Source organism: Netta rufina, assembly GCF_964035555.1.
Source record: "Netta rufina genome assembly, chromosome: 19".
NCBI lineage: Eukaryota > Metazoa > Chordata > Aves > Anseriformes > Anatidae > Netta > Netta rufina.
The window spans coordinates 10,192,693-10,213,962 of record NC_140143.1 but is presented as its reverse complement, the minus strand read 5'-3'; positions in this window follow the sequence as shown (position 1 = coordinate 10,213,962).

The window sequence follows — 21,270 nt, the reverse complement described above, 5'->3', positions numbered from 1 at the left end:
TCCTATCTGGAGTCTCAGTGCGAGGGGAGGTTTGACCTGGAGTAATTTTGTGAGGCTGTGTAAGGTTTGCAAACTGGCCCATTCGAGCCTGGTAAGCTGAACCAGAGAATACTGAAACTTCAGAGAAAAGATAAAAAGAATGATACCAAATTTTCCTTAATGAATCCAGCAGTAATTCATGTGGAGAGGACGGATGGGGGTAGAAGTCGGTTCTCTGACCATTGCAGGTGACTGGCTTGAGAGGTGTGATTACCTCTCCCATGTTTGTATGCAGGCTACAAACATTTATTAATGGTCATAAAATATCCTCGCCTGTTTTTTAAATCCAACCTACAATGTATGACTTGGCCACCATAAACCTTGTCTCAAAACCACCACAAAAGGTTTGAATTACTCCTGGTGGCAATAAAAGCATTCTTTTGGCTAACGCTTTGCTTTATTGTTAGCTTTTATTTTTCTCAGTCCCCCTTCCTACCAGCAAGACATAAACAATGGGGTCCGAGTTGTCGTCTCCCACCCCCTCACACCTACATTAATAAGATCCAGGAACCACAAAATGAATGAAACAGAAGCAGAACAGTCACTGTGGCGGCTGGGTAGCGATAAGCACAGCTGGCTTGGTGTTAAAGAAAGGGTTTGCTTGGAGAGAGCCCTTCTCTGTTCTGCAACCCTGAGGGCCAGTCATGTAAAAATGTTAATCTGAAGAAAATAAATACATACATACATATATATATACACACACACATATTTCATGCACACGTTCAGCACCACTAAGGTACATTTTATTTAGAATTAAAGGGCTTTTGTTGGGTCTACCTTTCTTTCCTATATGAATTAAACTATATTGACTTATAGCCACTTCCAGACAAGAGTATCGCACAGGGGTTGGATGTGGTTTAAAACATCCACCTTGAATGCTCTTCTTTAGTTACCTCTGATAAATGTTTGTCTTTTGACACAAACCCTTAGGGAATTAGGCATCATGGCATTTGGTACATCTGTGTCCTGAATGTCCCTGTGACGACAGATTGAATTCCTTCTATAAATTTATTTTGAGGTAGGTTGTGCTGTTTTTAAAACCAGTAGTATCTTTTTCATTTGCTGTCTTGAACGGAGCTAAAATAGACATGATTAGCATAAAGCCAAGTAGCTGCTCAGCCTTCCTTGGAACGTCCTTCCCCTGTTGTTCTCTGTGAGAAGCTCGCTGACCTGTCTTGCTTGGAGGTAACAGCCCCACACTTACAACTCCACAGATCTTTTTACAAGAGATGGGCTGTCCCTGCAGCAAAATTCCTGCGAACAATTAGCTACCCAAACAATGGGGAAAAGTTACATATTGTGAGCAAGCAGAGGCTGGCCAGTGGATTTGTCTGGAATTTGTTCCCCTTGACCTCCTGGCCAGCCTGCCAGGCAACGCAAAGGGCGATCCTGGGAGCTTTCCCCAGCTCTCCCCAAGATCCTATGTGAAAATGTGGGCCCAGGGAAGGTGTGGAAGCAGCTTGGATGCTGTTGGACTTTATCCCCTTGATATTCTGTATGTCATTCGCAGAGGTTTATCTCACTGCAGTGCTGGTGAGGATTGTTATTCCTGCTGGGGACACATGGTAGAGCAAGAGGGAGAACTTTAGGCTGGCCGTGTTAGATCTCATTTTGCCATTTGCTTGAAGAAATTACAAAATAGAACAAAAGAGGGCAGAGAAAGTCAAAAGAGAGAGACTGTGCCTTCAGTAAGCAACCCTGATAGCGGAGGAAGCCAGCCTCAGGGGGATCTGGCAGAGTGGCAGTCCTGTGGGGTGGGGGGAAATCATAGAATGGGCTGGGTTGAAAAGGACCTTAAAGATTATCTAGTTTCAAACCCCCTGCTCTGGGCAGGGTTGCCAACCACTAGAGCAGGGGGAGCCGTGTGTGTCTGGTGACTGCTCACAGACCTGCAGTCTTGGCCAGGAAAGCCAAGCAAATTCTCGAGAGACGACAAAAGAAAAAAAGGAATTGTGTGATAAGTAAGAAGGAGGAGTCTGAATTTTGTGCTTCAGTTTGTCCAGGACAAGGCCTGATCTCGAGGGGAAAGAAGGGGCTTTTGGGGTCCTTTCTCTGGTTCAGGCCACTCAAGCCAGCTCTTTCAGTCTACCTGCTCTTTGAGTCTATGGGATCAGAACCCAATTGGGGACCTCTAAAGCCAGATTACAGGCAGGGAGACCACCTCCTCACTATTTCCTTTTCTTCCTACGTCTCAGCAATGCTGTACCTCAGGCTGGGCCACTGACAGCCACTCCCACTCTCCTCTGCTTTATCAGATGCCCCAGCACAGCATGTAGGTGTTGTCAAGGGGTCTCTTGGTTTGCATCCTTTCCATGGCTTTATCTCTGCCTGGCTTCTGTAAACACCTGTGTGCAGCAGGTAAAGCCAGATGCGGACAAGGAGCCCTCCCAGCTGAACATCAGTAACTTCTGGAGCAGCTCTAGATAATGCCCAGGTGGACATTGCACTGGGAACCTCCCTCACCCCACCGTGCTCTGTTGGGACTGCTGGGAGCCCCATGAGGCAGGGGCCGAGCTGCAGGATGCACGCTGCGATGTTCAGGCTGGAATGAGTTATGGAAATCCGTAAATCCTCCTAAGAAAGGGCAGTTAAAGCTGAACTGAAAATTAAACACTAAGCTGGTATGAGCCACCTCCCCTATAAATCCAGCCCTACTGCAATTTATTCCTGTATCACATTTACTGTGTGAGTGGGGATTTATGGCAAGTGAATTTGTGCATCCCCTCCGCCAACAGTGTCTGTAGGTCCTTACGAAGTGTAGGGCTTTTCGAACTCCACCAGCCCACAGCCAAGACTGGTGATGGGCAGGGAAAAGGGAAAAGAAATCAGGGCTGATTTAGTAAATGCAGAGAGCTGGAGGCACCGAGCCCCTTTCTGTGTGTGTTCAGCATGTTTGGATAAAGGCATCTCCTAAAGGGGGAATTTGTTTGGTTTGGACTTCATTGAGTGAAAAGCTCTCAGCCCCACGAGTGCTTAGTTATTCTCTTGTCTAGTGGCTCCTCAACAGCCCCCACTGATTGGGAGGAGGCTTCCTATTTGTGCAAGTGGCCCTGCTTGTTGAAATTCTCTAGTGACTTAAGTTTATTGGTTTTTCCTGAGGTCCAGGCATTTGAATTGCAAACAATGCCCCATCACTGCCTCCTTCCCGCCCGCCCCCCCCAACCCCAGCCAGAACAATGTGCAGAGCTGAAATCAAGCTAGGCAAGGCCGGCTCCTGAAGCCGAGCGCGATTTCTTTCCGCATGAGCAGGGAGGTGGAAGCTTGCTGCCTTCCGGTGTCGCTCATTGTGGCGGGGGATGCCTGTGAAAGGGGAGGGAGGGGTCTGGGGAGAGGGAAGGGGGCCAGCTCACGGAGGATGGTTGGAGAAGCCTTTTTGCTTTATTTATTTATAACCTCTCCTGCTTAAAAGGCCATCCTGGGAGGCGGGTAATACTGGCAGATCCATGAGTACCCCTTCCACTTCACCCCGCAGCATCCCAGGAAGGGTGCAGGGGATGGGGAGGAGTGGTGGTGTGTGTGCAAGCATCCTCCAAAATCATCCCATGTCTGCAAAAAGGTGAACTATTGTCATACTCTTGGGAGCGATTGAGCAGCTCGGGTCAATCTGAGCTCAGTTAAACATGCAGAAAGCTGGGTCAGTGCTATGGGAGAGCGGAAACGCTGTCCATTTAGGCCTCCATAAATGAAATATGGGAGCACAGCAGCAAACAAATGGAGGTGATCCTCTCCTGTGTTCATACTAAGGCCTGATTTCTCCTCTCATGTTGGCTCGGGGAGCTTCTGTGTCGGTTCACTGACTTGGGTGGAGTTTTCTCCTTATTTATGCTGCTGGCAGGGAGGGAGGAGGATGGAGAGAGGCTGTCCCCTGGAGCTGCTGCGCTGCTGATGCTTAGTTAAAAGCTGCAGGATAAATGATAGAAACAGCACGTAGCTTGTGTTTCATTTATTATTCCTTTCATTCATGGAGTGTTTCTGAAGTTTTGCCTCTGCCTGGCTCTGCTGTCTTGGAAAAGAACAGAAATCTTGTAAGCTAGAGCGAGGCTTTGAGGTTAGCTAAACACACATCTGGGTGCCTCAGTAATGTGCCGTTTGGCCAGGGACGTGTTGAGGCATCACTTGCCCAGAGAGACTTGGCAGGTACAAAGAAGGTAGGAAACCCCAAGGGAGACAGGGCACTGCCGTGCCCTTTGCCCCAAGCACCGTGCAGAGAACTAACTGGTCAGGGAGCCCAGGGGAGGTAAGGAAATGTGGTTCAGATGCACGTAAGGAGGAGGAGGACCAAGTAGCTCCTGGCAGGGGAGTTCACTCATTTGCAAGAGAGATGGAGGCTGCACTGCGCCAGCACCCAGCGGCACGTCTTGCAAGGTCAGCCATGCAGATCTGTGGAGAGGGCATGATGTATTTTGTATGATAAAATTTGCCTCTCTGATATTCAAGCCAGAACCACAACGGTCTGGGGTCTCCAGTTTGTGCTGCAGTCTCTCAGCTTTAACATCTTTCTCTGGGTTTTGGTATCATTTGCCAGCGAGGATGATTTGGAGAAGCTCATGGCCCTTCACTAAGAGCTGATGTGAATTTGGTAGCCTTGGCTGCAGAAAGACCCTGGAGAAAGGGCATGGTAAGGGTGTCAGAGGTGAAGGCTTTGCAGCAGAGGGCAGTGGTGGAGCGCAGGGGTCCTGCCCTTTGCCAGGGTCACAACACTGTTCTTTTCTTCTCCAAACTGGGCATTTGGGCCATCCTCAGAGCACATCCTTTTTGACTGATGGCTATTCATGTGCAATACTCTTTCTATCACAGAATAGCACTTGTTTCATTTTACTATGAGAGGAAGGATGGTAGAAGTCTGCTATAAAAGCCCAAGACAGAATCTTGGGAGAGCTGTTATCTCCCTGGCCCCTGGCCGGGTGAATGCCCCCAGTCAAGTCACTTTCTGCATTCCATACCTCATGTATAACGTGGCAATAGGGACCTTGTTCTTTGCAGCAGAGCTATGTGACACCTGCTGATGAAAAGAGCATTCTGCCATGTGGAAGTCAAAGGAACATTTTCTCAGTGCTATGCCCATGAGCTACAGCAAGGAGCAAGGTGGCAGTAGAATAGACGCAGATAAAATCATGGGAAAATGGGGTAAGGGTGGACTTGGGCACTGCCAGCCCTCAGCCTGGAAGAGAAACTACAGGCCAGGGCGGTTATCAGTCCAGTGATGAATATTGCTGGGGACCTGTCCAGCTCTGGGGAATCAAGTCTTGGCCCCACTGCTTGACAAATCAAAGCAGACCAACATCAAAAATCGGTGCCTGAACATTGGTGGCCTGATTTGTTGTTCACTTGAGTTGGCTTTTCCACACCAGGGCAAGTAGTCCTGAGGTCCGTAGAAGCTTTCCCAGCCATTACCCACTTCCCTTTCTGACCTCCTAACTCTGAATACACTTTATCTCATTAAACTTTACCTTTTTCCAGCAGGTTGGCTGCTCTAAGGCATCTTGCTGGTCTCTGCTTAGCAAGTAACCTAAGTGAGATCAGATACGCAAGCTGTCTGGTGGGTGAATTTCTCTTTATCTGCTGTTGACACCTTCACCTCCTGGACTACGGCAATTCCTGGGAAAGGCAGCTCTGCGTATTGCCCTGAGCCACAAATCACTGACTCAGATGATTCTCCTCTGGGAGGGGAGAAAATAAAGTAGGTTTCAGTCAGACAGAGAAGAGTGATGCTTTCAGCAGATTGGTTTTGACTCTGTGAGAGCCTGATGTGCTGCCGGAGGAAGCAAATGGCAAAATTGTGCTCATGCAGGATGATTATTCATTGTAAATGCTGTCCGGTTTTGCTTGTGAGCTGAAAAGAGGGCCTCCTGATGTGTTTGGAGATGGCTGTTCTTGTAGGAATTGCACCCTTCTGAAGGCCAGAGGGAGCTGGGGATTGTGTGTGTGGCATATGGCATGGGGAGGAATCCAGTTTGTTGATTCTACTACTTTTTTTCCCTAATAGTCCTTGGGCTGGGCTTCAGAGATGGAAGTAAATCCAATTTCCTGCTTTTTTCAGGGTTAGGGGAAGACATTTCAGTGCACAAGTGCTAAGGGGAGAAAAGGGACAAAGATCTGGAGACCACATTCAAAATTGCAGAGAGGTCTCAGAAATATCAGGGACTTCATAATCCTGGAGAAATAAGTTCAGTAGATAACATATCCTAATGTAAACCTTCCCCAAGACTACTGGAGGTAGCAAACGTGGAGACAAGGCTGGGACACTGGGACACCTCATGTAGGACATTTCAGGCCTTGAGTCTTGTGGTATTTCCAGTCCTGGGGGCTGAATGCAGTAGCTGAATGCTGAGATGCAGTTTCCCAGCTGCCTCTGCAAACCATCCTTAATTCATGTATTTGTTTTCCTTTTTCACCTTTTCTTTAGATGACAGAGGTTCAGAAGCACCCACAGGTGCCCTTTGTCTAATGGGAGCTGAGGTTCTGCCTCTGTTCCCAGCTCCAGGCTCCGTGGTGCTTCTCAGGAGCCTCTGCCCTTCCTCTGTCCTTCAGCAGGGCTGTGTGCAGGAAATTAAACTCCAGCTTGAGTTTCTATACACAGTTGTTCCCCTCGGCTGAATCTAGGCCACGCAGGGTGCTCAGCCACTGAGTACCGCACCTGTTTTCCATTGTTTTAGTCCAGTTATAATTGTGTTCAATACAAATCTCATCCCATGGCCCAGGAAATGGCAGTTCTTCGAAGGGAATCCCCCTCTCTTAATTCAATTAATGTTGAAGCTAATTTCCACCCTGAGGCTGAGTCCCGTTGCCTTTGAAGTCAATAATAGTTTTGTGCTTCCCTTCAAGTGGAGCAGGCTTGAGCATGCCCCTCGCAGCGAAGGACCTTGCCAAGCATTTCAAAGAGCTCGGTGCATTTCTGTGCCAAGAGACTGCATCCTGCTCCAAACGAAGGAGGAGGTTTCAGCAGGAGGAGGCCGAAAGGCCTGGAAACCTCTGGCAGTCAGGCCAGGTAGATGTTGGAAGATGGAGTGCATTTGTTTTCAAAATACATCGAGGGTCTCAGATGGAAGGTCCTTTGTGAAAGGAGAGTTACTGCTCTGTAGCCACTTTGAGGCTTACAGCATTTGCAGCGAAATGTGTTTTTGTCCTCCTTGGGTTTATTTACTGCCAGAGCTTTTATGTATGTGTTTAAAATGTCATTCAGATCATCCTTTCCTGGTTTGATTTATTGGAGTGAAAACCGCAATCAATTGGCAGCCAGGCTATTTTTCCTATATGGGGTGCAGTGTGAGGAGCCAAGTGCTGAGGTATGTTTGCTTACTGTCATGTGGTAACCATGGCGCTGATTACAGACTTCTGAAAGGTGGTTTTCTTCACCTAAACTTGGCACGTAACTGAAGTACTGATGATGAGCACTTCAGTTGATGAGAATCATACTGTTTTCCAGCACCTTTACTGCTGGTGACAAGCAGAGGCATCTCCAGGAGGTGTTCACACCTCAGGAGGGTCTTTTTTTTTTTTTTTTTTTTTTTTTTTTTTTTCACTGCACAGGAGTCCAAAGCAGTTGGGCCTCAATTGATCAAGGCTTAAATGATTAAGCTTCAAAGTAAGGTGGTGTTGCTGTACATTATGCCTTTTTATTATGCCTTAGTGGAGGTGTTGTGCAACTTTGGGCTTTGAACTGATTTTGGAATAAAAGTAATTGGTACCCTAGAAATAAATGCATGAATCCTGTGTAGATGGAGACATAGGATGATGACATGCAACCCAATTACTGGCAAAAATAGAACACATTACATATTTCAAAATGGTTTAACTAGCGATAAAAAAGACTTTTACAAAGATCTTGACATGAAAAAATAAATAAATTGCAGTTCTGTTAATTTTCCTGTGTGTTCCTCCCAGGCAGGAAGCAAAACTAGCTTTTGGTCAAGGTTTAGCATAGAAAGCTAATGTACGAAGTGACATGAGAAGGCTGAAGCTGTCAGTGTGAAATTCCCCCAAAGTGAGCTGGACAGACTTTACATCACTGATGATGGATGCACTGCTCCACTTCTCTAAAGGTTTGCCATGTAAAGGAAGGTAGCACAATACCCCAGTGTGCCTCTCCGGCTGATTTCTAAGCTCCACGCTGCTTATCAGCCTGAATTGCTGAGGACTGCACGGTGTGAGAGGACGGCAGCTGCCTTCCTGTGATATGATAGGAAATGATGGGTACGACACCAGGAAATGAATATGTAAATAGTTATATGATCCCCAAGGGATAATTGCTTTGTTGTAAAATAGTCTCACCAGGAAAGCATAGAAACATGACAAGTCTCATTGTGCTTTTGGGATAGACAAGCAGCCCCAGATAAATATCTGAACTGTTTTGGATGTTGCTGGGATTTGATTTGGCGAATTAATGTAGAACACACTCTCCTCTCACTACCATTATTTAGTGTGACACTGCACAGTTTCATGCTAACTCGCTGGTAGAGTGAGAGGCATTTATGTTTATCTGATTGGACAAGGAAAACTCTCAGCCTTAGCCTCCAGCAACAGTGGAGAGTTAACAAGCTCCACGCTGGAGAGAAAAACCTTGTCTATAATCCTCCAGAGCCCACCATACCGTGGATTGTTCAAAGTGCATGGTCCCTTCTCACTGGGATGGACAAAATCATCCTGATAAAATGAGGATTGACCCATGCCTTTGCTCCACATTTTTAATAAAAGAGAGGGAGATCTAAGCTTTCCCTGGAGATTAAATACATGTATGTGTGTATGTATACATATATATATATATATATATATATATATATATACACGCACATGTATATAAATGATGTTGGCTGGTCAGTTTGTTTCATTCCTCTTTCATGCTCCTGATGCCAGGGGCACTGCTTGATCACACTGGGAAGTTTGCTTATGAAAGGACTGAATAAAAATGAAGCAAGGCAGCAGCCTCTACAGGTGCAGATCTGGAGTTTAGGATAAACGCCTACAAGCTTGGATTTCCTGCCTTCCACTTACCGTAACTGTCTAATCTGGCTATCCATTCACCTTTCCTTTCATCCCAGGATGTCTAGTCTGATCTAACTGTCTGTCCTTTCATCCCCGCTATCTTCCTCTTGATCTGTGTTTTTTAGAGCTCATTCATCACACCTTACAACTTCTAAAGCACCTACACAGGGCCACAAAGTTTCTCTTTACATTTTAGCCAAAGTGCTTGAAGCGATGGAAGGTGCAGCCTCTCAGGAGAGGAGTTGTTACTTCTTGTTCGAATCAGACCTGAAAGCATGCTGGTGAGTGCACTGAAAAGAGAAGAGAATTGTTCACATCCTAGAAGCTTTTATTTAAATTGTTGCCCACTGGAACCTGTCTGTTTCCAGTGGGCTTTGTTAATTGTATGGCTTCATTAATTGTATGGCTTTCCTGGTTGTGTTTCTCCTTGTATTGGTTAGGGGATGCAAGTGCATAGGGCACTAGCAAGTAAATGGATAACGTAGGGCACCAACCAAGTAAATGGATAATGCAAGACATTGGGGTGAAAGGGGATACTCCAGAAAGACTACTACATTCACAGACACATTTTTAGCCTGTCACTATGTTTCCAGCCTGGGTGGCAGTTTGATTTTGATTTCTACAAAGGACTGGAAAGCATAGAGGACATCTGAACAGGGGAAAAAAAAAAAAAATGATAATCTTGAATATGGGACAAAAGTGGCTCTTTCAATACAAGTCTGCATTAGGGGTCTTTATTTCAGGTCTGAAACAAGGAAGGTCAAAGTGGAGACGGTCAGTGGAGATGAGAGAAATGAATCATATATCAGCAAACGCTTCTGTGAGTGCCAGCATCCCCTGCCTTGAAAGAGGTGCACTGATTTCCTAAGCAATCTCTAACTAGCAACTAGCTTCAGACAGTGATTTAGGGGCAAAATTAGCTTTACAGGGAATACCTCTTTGGGAAGGTCTCCCTCTCATTCTCCCTCACTCATTCCTTCTGTTCTTTTATTTCTTCTCCCCACTCCCCCATCACCACCCCCCCAAAGGCGAAGTTGTTCCTTGGGAGCCCTTTTGAGGGGAGAGAACCATGGTGAGATTCTTGTGTTGGCATGGCTGATGTTAATGGGTAACACCAGGGCCAAAGGTCCTTTAAAGCTCCCACATCTGCAGCTTTGTACAGACCTCACCTCCGAAATGCCTCAAAGTGTGTAGCCAGGCAGGGCTTAATGTGTATTAGCAAGACAAAGACCCAGGGAGGGGAGGAAAGGGGGATGAGTTTTAATTTACTGAAGATTTATTAGGCCTCATGAAATCGGCCTGAACCACCCATTTTCTATATCATCTGCCCACATCTAAAGGGGGCGGCTTTGTTGCGGGGAGATGGTTGCTGAGAATTATCCCGCAACAAATCTCACCAGCGTGAAAGGGACACAGACAGGAGCAGGACATGGAGGACGGTTCACGTTCCCTACATAGAGCCCAAAATCTGGAAATATGGAAATGTGGGAATGCCATTCAGGCTCCATCCGGCCTTCCCTTGACTTTTGTTTGTGGGGTGCATGTTCTCTGTGCTCAGCCTTGCTCTCTCTGGTAGGTGAGTTGAGATATAAGGAGGGCTGAGAGAGAGGAGGGGACAAGGCCAAGGTGAGCATCACATGTGGATTTGGAGATGATGGGATCTGTTTTGTGGAAGGAGTGGAGAGTCTGTGTTCATACAGAGATAAGAGCCTGCCTTTCAAGTCACTGCCATGTGGCTCCAAACCTCAGCCTGGAAGTAAAGCCTTAATTCAGCTCACAGCACGTTACAGAATGACCCTTCTCGGAGCTCTCCAGGCTGTAGTGTGGCCATGAGCCATTGCAGTGCTCAAACTAGGTTTTTGTGAGCCTGGAGGACAGCCCACTGCTGTCTCCAGGAGAGAAGGAATTGTCTTTGAGGGTGAAGCTGGCCAAGATCTCCTCAGTATTTCTCCTTGCTCATCACATTAGCAGAGAGGAGATGACCCTGGGTGGTGAACTATGCGTGTTTACCCCAAAGTAAAGGTGTACGCATCTCAGCAGACAGGCCAGTGGTTAAGGGTGGTTAAGCATACGATGTGAGAAGAAGCAGTGGGATCTATCTTAAACTGATATAAAAGGGAAGTTGTTCAGAGCCAACAGACACTGCCTAGAGGTTACACGGAGGGATACACTGAGACCCTTTTAACAGATGGTAGGCAACTAGTATCTGATTTTTGACACCCAGTTGTACACATATATGATATATGCAAGTAAACAGGTGGTCTGCCTTTCAACCCTTCTCCAATATCCATGTCCTCCTTTCCTACAGTGTCTAAGCTAGGATGGAGGTGAACCACCCAGCCTGGATGTCTAAGCACTCCTAGTTGTCATGGTTTAATGGTTTTCATCTTTTAGACAAGGTAGGATCTGAACAGTTAGATGTGGGAAGTATTCTCTGTTCTGGTGTGTTGCCCCTGCTGTTGTTTTTTTGGGATGACCAGAATGTAACAGAAAGGATTTGAGAAGAGGAAGGATGTAGAGGAAAAATCCTTATCTGATCTTTGGAAATGAAGCACGCTCCCATCTCTGGGCAGTCAGTGAGACCTGCTGTAGCTGAGATCAGGCTCCCAGTGAAAATGCCTCCCAGTGCTGAGGTCTGTTTGGAAAAGTCACCTTCTCTTAAACGAAAGACCAAATCATTTTTTGGTTTTGGCACAAATCAGGGGAGGGAACAAACATCTTACTGACATATGGGTGAAGAGGATGTCCTGAGAAATCTTTATTTTGTTCAGTTTACAGGACCATGTAGCAGACAGACTGGAGAGGAGCCTATGGAAACAGCACGTGCATTCACGCACACACCCACCCCACTCGCAGGCATTCCCCCTATTCAGTGCCAGTAATTAACCCCCACAGAAAGGTCAGTGTAGGGTACAAAGGGGCCTGATTCTCCCAGGCAGTGGCTGCAGTGGCTGTATGGTGTGGTAGAAGTTCAGAGTAACCATGTGGGGTCTTTCTGTGCTTCATCCATGGACGTGGAGGTGACCTGGGCAGTGACCAGCCCTGAGATTCAGGCTGTTTTCATGCACAAGGGTGTCTGAGGGCAGACAGAAGACCTGGAGATACACCTGGGAAGTAAAACAGTGTGGTGGTAGAAGGGAAGGAGAGGGGAGAGCGGTTGTCTGAGAATGGAGATTAGATGGGGTGAATTCCATGGTTTCATTTTTTCATATCCTAGCTTTGCAGGATAATAAAATCACATCAGCAGTCATCTATTTAATGCATTAGCTTCCTGGTGTGAAGGGGTGTTCAGCAGCTTCTGCAAATGCAGTCGTAAGAGCCTTTCCCATCCCTGGCCAAAGCAGCCAGCACCCCTGCCCTGCTGAGCCCCCTCAGTGCTCCCCTTGGCTTGAGGGCCTAGAACCATGGTGCCCAAGGTCTGTGGCCCTTATCCCACTGGGCTGTTAAAGGGATGGGATCCTCTTGCTAGTGAGGAAACAAAGGAGGTCCAGGGATGGAGTGCAGCACCTTGGCCTCCAGCTGGTTGGGAAGGTGCCCAGTACCAGGATGCTGGGACATCCCTGCCTGACATAAGGTACAGACATACCTCTACTGAGGTGGCCATGGGCTTGGGCACTTCAGACCCTCCAGATGTGGGTCTGGAGCTGTCACACGATGATAAGCCATGTAGCATGCTCTTATTAACTGATGTTGGATGTATGTGTATGTTAAACGGACCATTCTTTTCACTTGCTCACTGAGGGCAAGCTCCAGCTGTGGTAAGTGGGAACCTACAGCCAGAGGCGACGTTTGTTTCTGTACTCTGCTACAACTCGTATAAATACTTGCACCTCGTTTGAGTGACGGGTACAGGTCATGTTATCTCCCAAAACTATTTATGTCTTCCTGCTCCAGAGGGTGGAAAAGTGCTTGACAGCCTGCCAGGTAATTCTTCCTGAGAAAAGAGTTCCTTAATGAACCTAGAGTCACCTTGAAATTCCTCATGTTACTGTTGACCCTTGTAGCATCCCTCCCTGTGGAAGCTAAGACACTTCCAACAGAGAGGCCACGTGGCATAACAAAATGTTGTGGGTTGTGCACTAAGTCTTGTGTGCGTCTCTGTGGGAAGCGCCCTTCCAAGTGCAGTGGGATGACTTGACTGTTCCCCAAAGCAAGTGCTTGTAATCAGCTGAAGCCCTGAAGGTCAAAAAACACGGGAAACTACTAATTCCTAGGTCAAATGTCAGGCATGCAGGTTGTTGTAGCCCATAGGAATTGCCATCTAGCAGTGAAATTTAAATTAAAATCTTGAGCAAAGTTCTCAATTGATTAAAAATTTAAAGCTGACACTTAAGATGTCACCGAGGATAGTTGTTAGATTTTGCAGCGACTGCTGTCACAGCTCAGCAGATTTGGCAACAGAGGTGTTCATAAGTATTTTTTAACTGTCTTGTCTTAGGGGAATGGTTGTGTGTGGATGACAGCAGGAAACATCTAGGTCCCTGTGAATGTCTGCATGTTTCTGCTTGATTCAGCTCTTGCAAACTCAGTCTGGGACCTTTCCTCTGGGAAAAAGCTGGGATTCTGCTCCATTGAGGATGGGACACAGTGGATGGACACTGCCCAACAGCAGAGCCACATGGGAGTATGTACAAACAATAGCGTATCTAAAAATAGTACATTTGCAAGTATTTTGCAGGTGTTTGGGTGAAAGAAGCATTATACTGGTCTAGAATCACTCCCACAATCGCTTCTCTTCTCAGCTGTACTTTGTGAAGTTATTTCTACTACATTATTATATCCTTATGATATGTGTCACAACAAAAGCATGAGACCTCCCTTGTGCTGCTGAGTTTTGTATAAATGCAGTTCGCCATGTGATCATCTCCAGCTTCACAGCTAAGTGCCTTGCATTGACGCTTTCCAAGTCAGCTCCCTGGGAGCTGCATGGGCTTGTCAAAGGGTTAAGATTTGTCCTATTGATACAAAAATGCCTTTAGACATCGCTATTCTTGAAAAACACTGTCTGAACCATTGAACCCCTTTGGAGTTAGAAAGCTGTTCATCCACCCTCAGGAGGAAAGATGAATGGTGAACAGAAAAGTTACAGTCCATGGTCAGGCTGAGCAAACATGTAACTTTTGGAAGGCAGTCAAAGGAAGCTGAAAAGCCATCTTAGATACGGAGCTGAGCATGAGTCACCCAGGGAAGTCAAAATAGACTGCTCAAGTACTTCACTTCAAAGCCTTCAACACCATCAACTCTCAAGCATCCCAGGAATGTCATTGCTCTTCAAAGGAGGCAGGGAGGGATCACTGTGTGTCATGCATTCACCTCTTTTGTAAGGAGATTTAACAAAGCCCTTTAGAGGACATTCAGTGTGTGCTCCTCCTGGGAGGCTGCTGGTTTCCCCATTTCACTCTGGACTGCCTTGCCCAAGCCTCGAGTTCGATCCTATGCCATACTTACACCAGAGTCCTGCAACTCGTGGTTCACTTCGGATTTATTTAATTGGGAAGCAATGCCCACTGACTTCCCAGGCATCGCGATGAGCTCGGCATCCCTCGTTTCCTTTAGGCTAGCCAAATCCCCATTGCTGACAGCAGGTTTGAGATGGTGCGATGGAAGAAGCCCTACTCAGAGGCTGGTTGTGCCTGCACCCCATCCCACCCCATCCTCTGCTCCCTGCCAACAGCTCCCAGCCCTGGCAATGTCTGTGCCATAGGCTAGTCTCTGCAGTCTGCCAGCCCAGTTGGCAACACAGATGTGAGCTCGTGGTGATTTCACTCAGACAACAAACTGAAAATCAATATTTGATTTTGTCAAGAGTTTCGAAAGCAGCTGATCATTCTGATGTGAGATGTCTCTTTTTAAAGATTCAGTGCTGTCTACAAGAATACTTCAAGTCTACCCAAAATTCTCAATTATTTTTATTATTTTATTGGGGAAGACTGAAATGAGAAATCTTACACTGCCTTTGTAGACAGCTCTTAGCAGAATCTGAAAAATTCAACATCCTTTCGGGTGAGCAGGCCACAAGTGGCAAACTGCTTTTTCTGAAGATATCTTCTTCTGAACTTGTGAATGCTTTTTTTGTTTGGTTGTTTTCCTTCTTTTTGCATTATATTTTAATCTCATCTCCACTGTGAAAGAAAAAGTAAAACTTAGCAGATCAAAAAATCATGTTAAGAGGAAAATACTATATTTTTGGGGGGGTAAAATATTAATTTTTCTGGAGAAAGACAATGCAGGTCCTGCCATTGCTGCCACTGGTGGAGCTGGGAAAGTTTTGTCAATGAATAGAAGAAAATGAATAAAATAACAGGGCTTAGTCAAAGCAAAGAGAAATTCAGCACAATGAAACAGAAACTGGAGAGGGAATTTGAAGTGTTAGAAGCTGAATGCAATTGCTTGAGTTGGAACCCAACCAGCGTCCTGGGGCTAACACCTCTCCTCCACGGAAAGTGCTATAGGAACTTTAATATTTATAATGTTTGGGATTCTGGGTTTGTGCCTTGTCCAAGAAACGGATTTTAAAAATAAATGTTGATGCTGCTGAGGATTCTCACTTGGAGGAGAAACTGGGGGCAGGCCACAGACTTGGTCAAGGCTAAATATAAATGCAGCATCTAGGTGACTTAGGTGCCAAATTCTTATTTTCTAAAATCACTTAGGTCCTTAGGCCCAGATCCAACCGTATGCTTAGAGTCCTAGCTGGGAGACAGGAGCTCAAATTGATATTACACACATGTACTTTGTTAGATCTGGGCGCCGAAGCACAAATCTCAGTGTAAGTCTATAAGATATAAGCTGTTAAGTCACTAAGCACCTTTGAAAATATGACCTGAGCATATGGGAAATATAGTTTCCATGCAATCTAGCACTTGGAAGCAAGGTAAATCAGACCAGCTCTGTTAGATTGGTAAGCCTGGGCTATTGGTTTGCACTGTGCTTTTTCCACGTTGCATGTCTGGGTTAATTCATTCCAGTTGTTGGGGCTGCCTTGGCAGCAGTGAAGAAGGACACGCACCTCCCGAAGGACGTTACGAGTGGCAGAGATGAGCAAGCTGGATTGCCCTGTCTCAGTGCAAGGTGACACAGGTCACAACCCATGTGCCCATGTAGGCACATGCTAAAGAGTTTTGCTGCATCAGAGCTGAGTGCATGACCCTGGAAGGATGGTGCCCTAACAAGGCCTGGATCCCTCCTCCCTTCCCCTGTTACTCTTAGTGCCCAGGAGGCAGCTGTGCAATGGTGCATCACAGTGTCTTCTGCCTTGACATCCAAGCCAGTTTTTATGAAGGGTGTTATCCCAGTCATCCCTCCAGCTACTTCAAATAAATCCAGTATTTCAGGGCTCTGCTGGACCAGCCCCTTGGAAGTGGCTGGGAAAGCACCATCTGTAGAGAGTATACAGGGTGAAAACATACTGCATCTGTGCTGTGCCCGTTCCAGGTTGGTACATCCATCCGTCCACTCACAGAGCCAGCAGGACTAAGGCAGCTGCCCTTGGTTATGGAGAATTTTTCCATGATAAGACCTTGGCAATGTTTATATTGGAGTCAGCATAATTAATGGGTGCTGTGCTCACTGGTGCTGCCACACTGCCCGCCTTGCAAGGGAGATTTACAGTAGCTGGAAGGAAGCCCAAACTCAAAAGCCTGTAATTGTTTTAATAGCAAATTAAAGTAATGTAGGAAGATACTATGTTAAGGCCTCTCATGTAAGTGCCATGGGCAGCAACGCAGGAATAGCTGAGATATCACTACCTAAGACAGCCCAGGAGCTGTACTTTTGAATGACTCATTAGTCACATCTAAGAACACCATCAAATGAAATACATTTTAGGGTTAAACAAGCAGTGCCCATCTTTCCTGACCTCCAGCAATCTTGGTACTTGTCAGATTGATGCTAGAAGGTGGAATTTGGTATCTGCGTCATACTGGGATTGATAAAACTGGGTCTGCTCTATGAATCACTTCAGGATCTGACCCAGTTTTTTTTCTGAAGTCCTTGGGAGCTGCGTGTGCTCAGCCCTTTCTGAGCACAGCCCATGGTGTTTGGTCCTAAATATGGATTTAGCTGCTCTCATTTAGGTCAGCAATCCTGAAAATACTGGTCTCTTAGTTAGGTACTATTGTGTTACAAGGAGGATAAGGCTAGCAGCCCTTGTGGAAGGGCTAGGAAGCTTGGCTGATGTCAGTGCCATGTCCCTCCATGTAGCAGCACCTTTCTGAAGTCCCAGTATTTCCATGGGCTATGCAGGGAGGGCAGGTCTTCAGCCCCACATCACAGCCTGGGCTATTCTGCCCTAACTGAAGTGAAGCAAGGCCAACATGAAGCTCACGGCTTCCCCAGCCTCCAGCACATGTGGAGCAGAGGAATCAGGGCTGATAGAAACAGTTTTAACATGTGTTGGTTCCTGAGCATCTGCAGACCCATCTGGCAGTGAGAGAGGCTGACAGAATAGCCATGAGAGGGTTGTAGAATCACCGAGGTTAATGTTGGAGAACCTTTTTCAGTCTGTGTGGCTTTAGGGTTTCTTCTCTTCCTGTGCTCATTTTGCACATGAGGGAATGCCTGAGCTTGTGCTCGGTCTTTCCAAGGACCGAGGTGCCTTGACAAGGCTCCTGCCGAGCTGTCTTTAAATCAGGGCTCATGTGCCCACCAGGCAGCATGGTCACTGCAGGCCCAGCTCTGCCAGCTGCCCTAGCTAAAAAAAAAAAAGGCTGAGCCTGGCTTCACCTCCTGGGGCTGGAGGGCTGCTGCTGCATGAGCTTGGCCTTGAGAGCCCCTGGGCTTGTACCGCTGCCGTAGCCCAGGAACTACTGTCACCTTGTAATGCTTGTGCTAAAACACCCTGCAAGCTGCAGCTCACACATTTTCCACCTTACGTGCGTGGCTGCGCCAAACAACTCCTGTTTTTATCACCACGGTGTTTCCCTCCACAGGAAGGAGCTCGGCTGCTAAACCCCACAGCTGGTTTCCAGGAGAGGCCTACTCGCCCTGGGCCAGCAGTGACTGCAGGCAGTTACCCTCATATACTAGGGTACACCTGCAAACACCCAGGCCTGGTGTGGTGGTGTCTGGAGGCTCTGAAAAGAAATTACCCTTTCCCCAGAGATGTGGTTTGTCCCAGAGCATGGCCTGACATGTGGTGTGGGAGCACGGCCCAGCTGGGCAGTGTGGGATGGCTGCGTAGGGTGGAGGGAGCGGAGATGGGAATTGCCCCGTCACTGCGGTCTGTGGGACGCACTCTGGGACTGAATCCTGGGAGCTGCACCCGGATTTTGTCTCTGGGAGACCTGGTACATTCCCTTCAAGAAAGTCAAGGAGCAAATCAGCAAAAGGACCACGAAGCATTACCAGCCAGAAGTTTACCAGTAGTGTGCTCTCAGTGACAAAAGGAGTTCGGCCATTCAGTCCTTCTCATTACCCAAGCTGCCATTAACTGTCAGACCCACTCTCAGCCAGAGCAGAGATCCCAAAATGTGGCTGAACTTTCTGTTGGTGCCATATGGGTGTGGGTTCCCTGAGGACCGGCATGGAACTGTCCTCGATATTACAGCACTCTTGCCTGCCAGGCATCCTCCAGCAGATGTTACAGGGGACATACTGAAGACCCAGATCCCTTCTGGAGCAGCCATGGGACACCAGGAGGTCCCCACAGGAGGAGCTGGTGGACACCAGGATCCCTCCCTCTGTGCCAGACACCTTGTACGTTTTTTTTTGTTTGTTTGTTTGTTTGTTTGTTTGTTTTCCGTTGACTTTTTAACTTCAGGGAAACATGCATGGCAGAGATGTGTTCCCTGGGTATTGAAGAAAGATATGTTCCCCCACCTCACCCCAAACACTGCACCTGAACCTGTTCAGGGGGGTCCCTGCTGGCTCCCAGTTGTTGTGCCCAGGCACCTGGGACCTGCACCCTCCAGCTGCTCTGGGTCAGCCACAACCTCGAGAGGGCCCCGAGCACAGGGACAGGACAGCCACAGCCAAGCACCGCGCTCCCAAACAATTTAGAGAAACGGAGGAAGAAGGAGTGTATTTGCTTTGATCTATCAGCTTTTATCATTTGTAAACATCTATTAATTGGCTGTGTCAAGCCCAGATCCTTATCGTCTTCTAGTCTAATTTCCCCTGTTCGATACATTTCCTCCACTATAAAAATACCCATCACCCACCCCTGTCAGCACAGATTAAATCTAACGCTCTTTCTTTCAGCTCCTCTCCCCAGTGAGGTTGTAAAGCTGTCAGCTCCACACTTGACAAGAGCCAGGCCGACCTCCTTCCCTTTGTCTCCTGAAGAAGGAAAATATTTAGGTGTCACTGGCGGGATGGCTGCGGTGGAAGTCAACAGACCTCGACCCATCCATTGATCTGAGCCATGAGAGGAGAGAGGAATTTCCACCGTGAGCAGCTGTGACGGTGCTGGTGGCGGGGGACTGGGGTACATCCATCCGTTACCACCTCCCCATCTGCTCAGAAGCTTTCACATGCTGGTGCTCAGCCCCGTGGGGTAGAGCAGACCCTTTGGAGCCCCCCCAGCTGCTGGCAGAAGTGCGACATCAAAACAACTTCCCAGGCAGCCAGACGTTGGCTCCTTGGTAAGAGGTTGATAAAGGGTGTGATGCTGGGTCTCTTCAAAGGAGAAGTGTCCCCCATCCAGGTCTCCAAAGGACAGCTTAAGGGCTGAATGTTTTCCAAACCTGCTGGCTGAGTGTTAACATCAGGCCCCATCCCTGGGTTTGTATAAGGAGCAGCGGAGTGGCTGTGGATGGCATGTGTCTCCATATTTACAGTAAAATAAGTGAGGTAAGCTCCCTGAAATTCCCTCTTGCGTGTGCACTGCGAATGGACTCCTCTCAGCAGTTCCTGGCTTCTGCATTTTGCAGCAAAGAGAGGGAGACACAGGGTCTGCAGCCCTGCTGGACTCCCATGAGTGTGAGCATCCCTGCATGAAGCTATAAGGCTGAATGCTCTGCTTCCCCTGTGAGCCAAAAAAAAAATGCATTATCATGGGGCAGGTGGATATGCATCAGCTGTGGCATGGCAGAAAACAAGCAGAGAAGAAAACAGCTCCTTGGGCAGAGCCTGAGCCCAGTGGAAACTTATAATTGAAAATAATTTCTCCTCCTGCCCCTGCCCACTTAACACAAAGCATTTTCAAGCCAGGCCATTTTTTTTTTTTTTTTTGTAGAAAAGCCCTTCAGCTGGCACCTTCAGCACTTGATAAGTTTCTATCACCCCTGTGTTTGAGCCCGAAGTGTCCGTCTATGTGATAATGAGTGTTTCACGATGGTCCTCGGTGACATCCAAATGCAGCGGAGCCGTCACTGCTGCCACACGTTATTCTGGGGCTGTTCTTGCTGCCGTGAAACTCAGGACATCAGGCCAGGAGGCCTCGCAGTACATTTAATGTGCATGTTAGCACTCCATTAAATATTGACTATGCTTAAATAAATGATGCAGCCAACTTTCAAGGAAGAAAGTGCTTATTTTGTCAACACAAAATATCCCTCTGTGCCTTTATCCTCATTAGTCGGTCTGTGGTAAGGAAGTTCTCTGAACGAGGTCTTTGTAACTGGCTTCACGTGACGTCAGTTGCCTGATGAGGACTGTATTAGAGCTGAAAACTTGGTTTGGACTTAAAAAGCTAAGTGTTTTAACCTGAGAATGCCAGAAAGATGACTTCAAAACTTTCTTTCAGAACAGCTTGCAAAGAAGATGTTTGTCAAAACCAAGTCTATCCCACAAACAGTTTTGACGTAAATGAATCTGCATTTTTACAGAGATATCCTTCAACCGAAGCATCCCAGAAGTACCCCAAATCTTTCAGACTCACCACATCACTACGTCGTGTGTGTCCTCCAGCTGTCCTCAGCTTCACCCTGTCTCAGTGGGCTTTCTGTAGGGTGCGCGCTAATTGGGGGGCTTAGCTACTAAATGTATCCATGCAGGTGGACCGCAAGTCTGGATTCAGCTTGCATGCACTTAGGAACTAAATTGAAAGGCATGAGCTGACAGCAAAATAACACCTAGGTTCCCTCACCAGCCAGTGGGAGGCCAGATCCTACCCCCAGCCCCAGAGTATGTGGGAAGGTTGTGTCTATTTGGCCACGTCCAGGCAGAGCAGTTGCCCTGCTGAGGACCCTCACCACACTCACCCACACTCAGATGGTTTTCTGGTGAGACCCCAGGCTGGGTCAGGGTGCGGGACAGATTGCAGTGGATTTCCTAGCTTTCTTTTTCTTTTCTGCTTCACCATTGCAT